Source organism: Saimiri boliviensis, chromosome 19 (genome assembly GCF_048565385.1).
Source record: "Saimiri boliviensis isolate mSaiBol1 chromosome 19, mSaiBol1.pri, whole genome shotgun sequence".
NCBI classification, from domain to species: Eukaryota; Metazoa; Chordata; class Mammalia; order Primates; family Cebidae; genus Saimiri; species Saimiri boliviensis.
Genome location: NC_133467.1, coordinates 4,302,617 through 4,312,874, shown reverse-complemented (window position 1 = coordinate 4,312,874; position 10,258 = coordinate 4,302,617).

Sequence of the window (10,258 nt, the reverse complement as noted above, 5' to 3'; positions counted from 1 at the left end):
AGGGAAATGAGAGACAATTTGTCCTTTATCACGAAGCTTACACTTGGGAGCTGCAAACTCTAAGCACAAAGGACTCTCCAACTCACCATCCCAGCTCCCATCTCTTTCTCTCTCTCTCTTTCTCTCTCTCTCTCTCTCTCTCTCTCTCTCTCTCTCTCTCTCACACACACACACACACACAATCTCCAGCACAGCTATGCAGTCTGTGTCCCTAAAATAACCACAGCTCTTCTATTAAAATGCCTGTCTGAGAAAGCTCAATGTTGCCAAAACAATTTGTTTATTCCAGCCCAAACCTGATTGTAGGTCACTGACCTCTCTTTTCGTAGAGCATTTACTTTAGGAAACTTGCAATCATAAATCTTTTCTTTTCCCCTTTGAAATATAAATCTTCTATAGTCCAGAAATGTCTTTCTCAAGGACTGGGAGTCACCCCTTTGAAATGTGATCAAGAAGGATAGGCCCCTGTCTTCTAGTCTCTATGAGACTGCCGGGGCCAACCTTCAGTAAGGGGCAATTAGCAAACACAGATGGCCTAATCACACTGATCAATCTCCCTCCTTCCCTAATGTCTTTCAATACATTAACTTTTTTTTTTTTTTAAATTGTACTTTAGGTTCTAGGATACATGTGCAGATCATGCAGAATTGTTGCATAGGTACACACATGGCAAGGTGGTTTGCTGCCTCCATCCCCCCGTCACCTATATCTGGCATTTCTCCCCACCCTCCCCACTCCCTGCTGTCCCTCCCATAGCCACCCCCAACTGACAGCAGTGTGTGATGCTCCCCTCCCTGTGTCCACGTGTTCTCATTGATCAACACCCACCTATGAGTGAGAACATGTGGTGTCTGATTTTTCTGTTCTTGTGTCAGTTTGCTGAGAATGATGTTTTCCAGATCAATCTATGTCCCTATGAAGGATACAAACTCATTGTTTTTTTATGGCTGCATAGTATTCCCTGGTGTATATGTGCCACATTTTCTTTATCCAGCCTATTGTTGATGGACATTTCGGTTGGTTCCAGGTCTTTGCTATTGTAAATAGTGCCACAATGAACATATGTGTGCATATGTCTTTATAATAGAACAACTAATAATTCTTTGGGTATATACCCAGTAATGGGATTGCTGGGTCAAATGGAATTTCTATTTCTAGCTCCTTGAGGAATCACCATACTGTCTTCCACAATGGTTGAACTAATTTACCCTCCCACCAATAGTATAAAAGTGTTCCTATTTCTCCACATCCTCTCCAGCATCTGTTGTCTACAGACTTTTTAATGATCGGCAGTCTAACTGGCATGAGATGCTATCTCAATGTAGTTTTGATTTGCATTTCTCTAATGACCAGTGATGATGAGCATTTTTTCATATGTTTGTTGGCCTCATAAATGTCTTCTTTTGTAAAGTGTCTATTCATATCCTTCACCCACTTTTGAATGGGTTTATTGGTTTTTTTCTTGTAGATCTGTTTTTGTTCTTTGCAGATCCTGGACATTAGCCCTTTGTTAGACAGGTAGATTACAAAAATTTTTTCCCATTCTGTTGGTTGCCAGTTCGCTCTACTGATTGTTTCCTTTGCTGTACAGAAGCTCTGGAGTTTACACAACTCAACGTGTACAAAGGTTCTGACCTTTGTTTTTGTGGAGCTGAGCTTTATATGGGAGGTTATATGGAAGACTCTCCCTACTACTGAAGCAGTCAGCATATTTGTCTTGCCACCTTTAATAAATGTCTGGCTATGTTACTCTTGTGGTATGGCAGTGGAATAAATAGACATTAATCAAATAAACATATATAATGCCATCACTATAAGTTATGCTAATTATGAAAATAGCAGGGTACTATGGTGAAGAGTAAAAGCAGTTCTGTTTAGTGTTGGATTGATCAGAGAGGTGATGCATGAGTTGAAGCATTAAGAAGGAAAAAATCATTTAAGTAGGCAGGTACATAGTACATTTTATGTTTCCAGGCCTAGAAACCTAAAATGAAAAATACAAAAAGCAAGCAAGAGGCTTGGGTTTGCTGGGAGTGACATATGATCTTGTGCCTTGAGCACAGACAGAAATAAGGTATAGTACAGCTGGACAGTTAAGTGGGGTGCGGCCAGTAAAGTACCATCTTGGTCATTTAAAAAGTCTGTGTGGCCGGGCCCGGTGGCTCAAACCTGTAATCCCAGCACTTTGGGAGGCCGAGGCAGGTGGATCACGAGGTCAAGAGATCGAGACCATCCTGGTCAACATGGTGAAACCCCGTCTCTACTAAAAATACAAAAAATTAGCTGGGCATGGTGGCGCGTGCCTGTAATCCCAGCTACTCGGGAGGCTGAGGCAGGAGAATTGCCTGAGCCCAGGAGGCGGAGGTTACGGTGAGCCGAGATCGGTTACTCCAGCCTGGGTAACAAGACTGAAACTCTGTCTCAAAAAAAAAAAAAAAAAAAAAAAAAAAAAAGTCTGTTTTATTATGAATGCTTTGGAAACCACTGAGGGGAAGAAGTGAAGAAATAATTTAGTGGTGTTTTTTCCAAATTTTCGTAGTTTGCCGTATGTGCAAAATAAATGAGAAGAGAGCAAATGTATAAGTAAGAAGAGCTTCTAGGATAACTGGGCTGTCTAGTTGATTAGAAGGATGGTCATTAAGAACAGATAGCTTTAATGTATGTTTTTTAAGCCAAGAACCATCAATTGGATATTTGAGATAAAGAAAAGGCAACACTTAAGATATTTCTGAGGTTTCTGGCTTTCATCTCTAGAGAAATGATTATTCCAGTTTTTGAGATAGAGAGAAAGATTGGCTTACAAGGGACAAAATAAAAAAAATAAACAAACAAATAAATAAAGTAAAGCATTCAGTTTTGGATGGGCTAAGTTTAGAAATCTGTGAGCTATCCAAGTGGACATATCAAGAGCTCAGTGAAAATATCGTGGCTGGAGCACTACATGTGAAAGTGTATGGATGGTATTCAAGTGAGTAAGATCATTCTTAAGTTACAACAGAGGGAATGAATGATGCGGATCTGAGTCATTCACAGAAGAAATATGCTAGAAAAGATGATGAAACAGGAGGGATACCTGGAAAGGAAACCTCTGCAAACAGCAAAACAAATGTCTAAGAGTGAGTGTACTGTCAATCCTGTCAAATGTCACTACTGAGTCAAATACAAGAACTTTAAAATGAGCATTAGGCTTAAGGCAGAATTAATCCCTGACCTTGAACAAAGCAGTTTCACTGGAGTTGTGAGTGTTATTTCCGAGGTCTCTGTTCTGCTCCATTGGTCTATATGTCTTTTTTTGGTGCCAGTACCATGCTGTTTTGGTTACTGTAGTATTGGGGTATAGTTTGAAGCCAGGTAACATAATGCCTCCAGTTTTGTTCTTTTTACTTAGGATTGTCTTGGCTATATGGGGTCTTCTTTGATTCCATATGAAATTTAAAATAGTTTATTCAAATTCTGTGTAGAATGTCAATGGGAGTTTGATGGGAATAACCCATGACCAGATGAATTTACAGCTCAATTCTAATAGAAATGCAAGGAAGAGCTGGTACCATTCCTTCTGAAACTATTCCAGACAATTGAAACGGAGGGACTCCTCCCTAACTCATTTTATGTAGCCAGCATTATCCTGATACTAAAACTCAAAAATAACACAACAAAAAAAGAAAACTTCTGGCCAATATCCCTGATGAACACCGATGCAAAAATCCTCAGTGAAATACTGTCAAACCAAAACAGCAGCACATGAAAAAACTTATTTACCACAATCAACTTTGCTTCATCCCTGGGATGCCAGGCAGGTTGAAAATACGCAAATCAATAAATGCAATTCATCACATAAACAGAACCAAAGACAAAAACCACATGATTATATAAATAGATGCAGAAAAGGCCACTGACAAAATTCAACATCCCTTCATGTTAAAAACTCAATAAACTAGGTATTGATAGAACACATCTCAAAATAATAATAACTATTTATGACAAACTCACAGCCAATATCATATTGAATAAGCAAAAGCTGAAAGCATTTCCTTTGAAAACCAGTACAAGACAAGGATGCCCTCTCTCACCACTCCTATTCACCATAGTATTGGAAGTTCTGCCAGGGCAATCAGGCAAGAGAAGGAAATAAAGGTATTTCACTAGGAAGAGAGGAAGTCAAGTTGTCTCTGTTTGCACATGACATGATTTTATATTTAGAAAGCCCCATCATCTCATCCCCAAAACTTCTTGAACTGAAAGGGAACTTCAGCAAAGTTTCAGGATACAAAATCAATGTGCAAAAATCACAAGCATTCCTTTACACTAACAATAGGCAAGCAGTGTCAAGTCATGAATGAACTCCCATTCACAATTGCTGCAAAGAGAATAAAATGCCTAGGAACATAGCTAACAGGGGATATGAAGGACCTCTTCAAGCAGAACTAGAAACCACTGCTCAAGGAAATAAGAGAGGACACAAACAAATGGAAAAGCATTCCACCCTCATGGATAGGATGAATCTATATTATGAAAATGACCATACTGCCTCCTTTATCATTTCTTGTAGGATAGATGTGGGCTTGATGATGTCCCTCAGTTTTGTTTATCTGAAAACAAACACTTTACTTCCTTTTCAGTCTTGAAAGATATGTTCTTCAGTCATACTATTCTAGGGTAAAAGTGTTTTGCTTTGCCTTCTTCATGCAGTACTTTAAATATGCCCTGCCACTCTCTGCTGGCCTATAAGGTTTCCACTGAAAAGTCTGAAGTCAGACGTATTAGGCTTCTTTGAATTAAATCTGCTTGGTGTTCTGTAATCTTCTTGTATTTGGATATTAATAAGTTCATCTCAGTTTGAGAAGATCTCTGTTATTTTCCCTTTGAATAAATTTCCTTGTATCTTTCTTTTTTTATATCTTTAAGGGACATAACTCTTAGATTTGCCCTTTTGAGGCTGTTTTCTATATCCTGTACATGTGCTTTCATTCTTCTTTATTTTTTCCTTTGACTGTGTTTTCAAATAGCCTGTCTTCACACTCACTAATCTTTCTTTCTGCTTGATCAGTTATGTTAAAACACTCTAATACATTCTTCAGTATGTCAATTGCATTTTTTCAAGTCCAGAATTCATGCTCTTTAATAATTATTTTAATCTCTTTGATACATTTATCTGATATAATTCTGAATTTCTTCTCTGTATTATCTTTGATTTCTTTGAGTTTTTCCTAAAATGGGTATTTTGAATGACCTGTCTGAAAGGTCACATATCTCTGTTCCTTCAGAACTGATCCCTGGTGCCTTATTTAGTTCATTTGGCGAAGTCATATTTTCTTGGGTAGTCTTGATGCTTATTGATGTTCTGTGTCTGGGCAGTGAAGAGTTAGGTATTTATTGTAGTCTTCACAGTCTGTGCTTGTTTTCCACCATCTTTCTTGAAAAGACTTTCTAGATATCTGAAAAGATGTGGATGAGGTGATCAGAAATTTTGATCACTGCAGCTCTGTCTGCTCTGGGGGGAACCCCAAGCACAGAAACACTGTGGTTCTTACAGACTTGTAGAGATAAAGCCTTGGTGGATTTGAATAACATCTGGACAAATTCTCTAGGTTACCAGGTAGAAACTCTTGTTCTCTCCCCTTACTTTCTCCTAAATAAATAGTGTTTCTCTGTGCTGAGCAACCTGGAGCTGGGGATGGGTGACACAAACACCACTGTGGCCACCACCACTGGGAACACACTGGGTCAGACCTGAAACCAGAACTGCACTGGGTCTTGCCTAAGGCTGCTATAAAGACTACCTGGCTACTGCTATGTTTGCTCAAGGTTCTGAGGTTTTACAATCAGCAAGTGATAAAGGCAGCCAGGCTTGTGTCCTTCCCCTCAGGGAAGTGAGTTCACCCATGCCCTAGGCAGGTCTAGAGGTACCATCTAGCAGCCATGGACTGCTGTCAGAAATCTTGAAAGTCTACTTGGTGTTCTATCGCACTGCAGCTGAGCTGGCTCTCCAAGCATGAGAGGCAGTGCCTCCCACTCTTCCCTCCCCTTTCTGCAGGCAGAGGTACCTGAACTCACGGCCTTCACCCCCACAGGTCCACAGGGAGTCCTGCTAGGCTACCACCTGTGTTTCCTTAAGGCCCAAGGTCTCTCCAGTCAGCTTGCAGTGAATGCTGCCTGGCCTGGGACTCACTCCTCCGCACAGTGGGCTCCCTTCTGCCCAGTGCAGATTCAAAAATACCATCCAAGAGCAAACGTCTGGATTCAGGGACTCTAAGAATCTACTTAGAGCTCCGTCCTCTGTGGCTCAGCTGGTATCTAGGTGCAAGACAGAGACACCTGTTCTTTTTCCCTTACTTTTCTCGAGCAGAAGGAGCCTCTCCCAATAGCCACAACTCAGAATGTTCTGAGACTTGCCTGAAACCAGCACGTCTCAGAGTCTCGCCTAAGGCTCACGGTGTACTACCTGAACATTGCTACCGGTTACACAGGGCCCAAGTCCTCTCTAGTCAGAAGGCAACAGGTCCTCCCAGGACTCGGTCCTTCCCTTCAAGGCAGTGGGGTTCCTTCTGACCCACAGTGTGTCTAGAAATGTTGTTGGGGAGCTAGGTCCTGGAAAGGGGTCACACAACGGACTGGCCCTGTCCTACTGTGGCTGAGCTGGTATCCAAGATGCAAGGCAATGTCTTCTTTACTCTTTTCTCTCCTATCCTCAAGCAGAAGGAAGGGGACTCAGTTGAGCTCCCTCCTGTGCAGCATGGGGGTAAAGAGGGGAGGCACAAGCACTCCCTTATCCACCGTGGCTGGTATTTCAGCAGGTCACACGCCCTTCCCCAGTCCACTGGCTCTGAGCTCAGTTCAGCCCTAAGACGTGCCTAGGAATTGCAGCCTTACTGGCCTACACTGCCTTTCAGGTTTATTTTGGAGCCCCACAGCACTTCTGCCTGCAGTGACAATGAATTCAAGTTTCTACTGCTGGAATAGGCAAGTATCAGCTGAATTCAGCCTAATTTCCTAATTTTGCTTTCTGCTGTGGCAAGCCAGCACTGGGGTCAGTGCAATATCTCACAAGTCTGTACTCATCCTCTCCCAAGTGCTCAGAGTCTGTCCCTGTACCACATGGCCACTGCTGGGGTGTGGTGGATGGGTGGCATTGGCAGTTCAAGACTGTTTCCGATCCTCTTCAATGTCTCTTTTAGTGATGTGGAGTTAAAACTAGGTACATTCACTACATTTAAATGTCATACTGGTCTCAGTTGAAATCATTTCTTACAGTCATTTTTGAGCCTATATTTGTTTTAACCGATCCTTAAAAGTATTTCTGCTTCCTTACAGCATTTCAATGCACTTGCAAATTACATCACTTTGGAAACATTTGGCTGAAGTTAGAGAAATTCCAATAAGGAGAATCAACCGGAAAAAAAAAAAAAAAAAAAAAAAGCAAAACATTTAAAATTCTGAAAAGTAATGTGCATTAGTGTTACTGCATCTAATCATTCAAGATAAAATATATTACTCAATATTTTGTAGGGTTTAATTGATATGAACTGAGTCACATGTCAATCCTTGTTTCCAGGAGGCATATAAAGCAATAATTGGCTTGGGCCTGATTTATGAACAAAGGGCTTAAGAGGGAGATTGGCTTACAACCAGGCGTCCCCAAACTTTTTACACAGGGGGCCAGTTCACTGTCCCTCAGACCGTCGGAGGGCCGCCACCTACTGTGCTCCTCTCACTGACCACCAATGAAAGAGGTGCCCCTTCCTGAAGTGCGGCGGGGGCTGGATAAATGGCCTCAGGGGGCCACATGCAGTCCACGGGCCGTAGTTTGGGGACGCTGGACAACCATGAGAGACAAACTCTGCATCTGAGTTCTGATCCCTGATGGTTCTCAGGCAATTACTTTACTTCAAACCAAAGGGAGAAGTTGAGAATGTTATTGAAAAGGTAGAACAATGTTTACAGCACCTGTGACTCTTTACTTACATCTAAATACTTAAAAGTCTATAGTAGTGCATATAAATTCAGGTTTTTAAACATATACTTAAATTGAGCAAAGATTAATGTGTGCCTGGTTGTTAAAAACAATGCTGTTTGTGAACACAATTGATACTTGTGATTTTTCTTGAGGTTACCGTCAAAGAAAAATGATGTTTACAAAACATAGAAAAAGAATTGAATCACATAGCTAATTAATATTCAAAATTGATTTTGATAACAAACATTCTTTTTTCACACAAAATATCTAATTTGAACAAATATGTTCTCCAGTTTGGTATAAATAGTTAACACATTACCAATGTAAATTTGGCAATGAACCAACATTGAGAAGAAAGTAGCAACAAACCAAGACGTGCTTGCTTTGAAATGACTGATTATTGCAAAAGTTGGATTATTTACTGCACATAAAGTAATGCAAGTAAATTAAAGTTTAATATTTTTCTTTTATTTCTGCATTTTTCTCTCTCAAACAATAATAAGATTCTTTTTATACTTTATTTGAAAATAAGAGTATTAAGGATTCAACAGCCAAGCAGAATAAGGATTAGATTAACAACATACATTAAATTGTGTTTTCATCTGAGATATTTTGGTAATTTCTCTGCCAAGTAAGTTTGTTGTGTTAGTAGCAAAGGTAAGTTATTACAAAATAGCTACTTTGCAGAAAATAAACTTTCTGAATCGGCTCTGAAGCACTCCCCCCCAAAAATCAATCTGTGCTAAACAAAATATTATCATTTTTACACTGATTTATAATTTGCAAAGCACTGTCATAAATAAGGCCTCATTTTTATTTCCTATACAATCCCAGTAAAAGTGATCTTGCTATTCATATTTATGGATGAGAAAACTGAATCGCAGTTATTAAGCTATGTATGTGAGATAACAGTAACAGAAAGTGAAGCTGGAACTGGAATTTAGACTATTAATTAAATGTCTAAGTCACCCCTCTCTATCATTGCATACCTTTATGCCTCCAACTTATATCTTTGAAGAAGATTTTTTGTATTTTCACAAACAAGATTGTTGGGTAAATTTTAGGCAATGCTAATATAAATAAGCAGTGGTATAAGGAATAACAACAGAAAATAAACAAATACAAAATATCAAAAGTATGACTGAAAGGGAGTACGGATTATTGCAGGTGAATCAAGGGAGTTCAGAACAATTAAGCCAGTAACTCCTACATGCTTAATAATAAATTCTGTCACTAGAGGCCCATGTTAGCTCAGCAGAGAACAGAAGAAGTAATGTCACTTCTGTGGAGTCTCCCTATAACTTGGCTTTCTGCTGGGTGTGAGTTTTATGAAAAATCAGGATTTTATGAGACTTTCACCAAGACAACATAAAACTATTCCAATTCCTGACATGAAATGGTTAAAAGAGACTGTGCCCTAAGTACTTGCAATCAGAGTAAAATATTTAATGTTTCTATTCCATGGGAAATTCTCTGTTATCTGGATATTTCTAAGGGAAAATGACCGTTTCTTTCAGATGCAGTAAAGGTAAATGCCATAGATGCATAGATGTGGCAGCAGGGTAAATATGCCCCTGGAAGAAGAGAAGCATATTTCTATTGTTCATGAAGATAGTTTTGAATATGAAGTTACACATTTAACTTGTTTAGTTTAAAAAAAAAAAGAAGTAAAAGCAGACACTTTGTTTCTCCTGGTTGTGAATAATTTGACCATAGTATTTCTGGAACAAAAAATCAAGAGGCACCCTAGTAAGGTTCCGTTGGATGCATGTAAGGAGGAAAACACTCAGGTATAATGGAACATGATCAGGATCATGATTGGAGCAAATATAATAATTAGAATTCCTCATCCAAAGCCAATTTCCAAGTTAGTTTGCACACCCTAACCCCCTGTAATAAGGAGATTGGGCATTCTTTAAGAATAAATTTATAGTTATTTTATGAGTAGCCTCTGTGAATCTCACTCCTGGTCTTCTACTAAGAGACATCACACCATTTAAGAAGGTAACAGTACCATAGTTTTATTTTCTATGTATTCTCATGAGTATTCTTTTTAAAATTAAAGCCCAACAGGTGTGATATAATATCTAACTGTGGATTCATTTTGCATTTCCCTGATAATTAATGATACTGAGCATTTACTTATGTTTCTGCCAGCTATTTGTATGTCCTCTTTTGAGAAATGTCTGTTGAGGCCCCTTGCCCATTTTTTAATTGCATTGTTTGATTTGTTGCTATGGAGTTGAGTTATTTACATATTTTTGATATTCACTCCTTATTTGATGGATGATTTGTAAACATTTT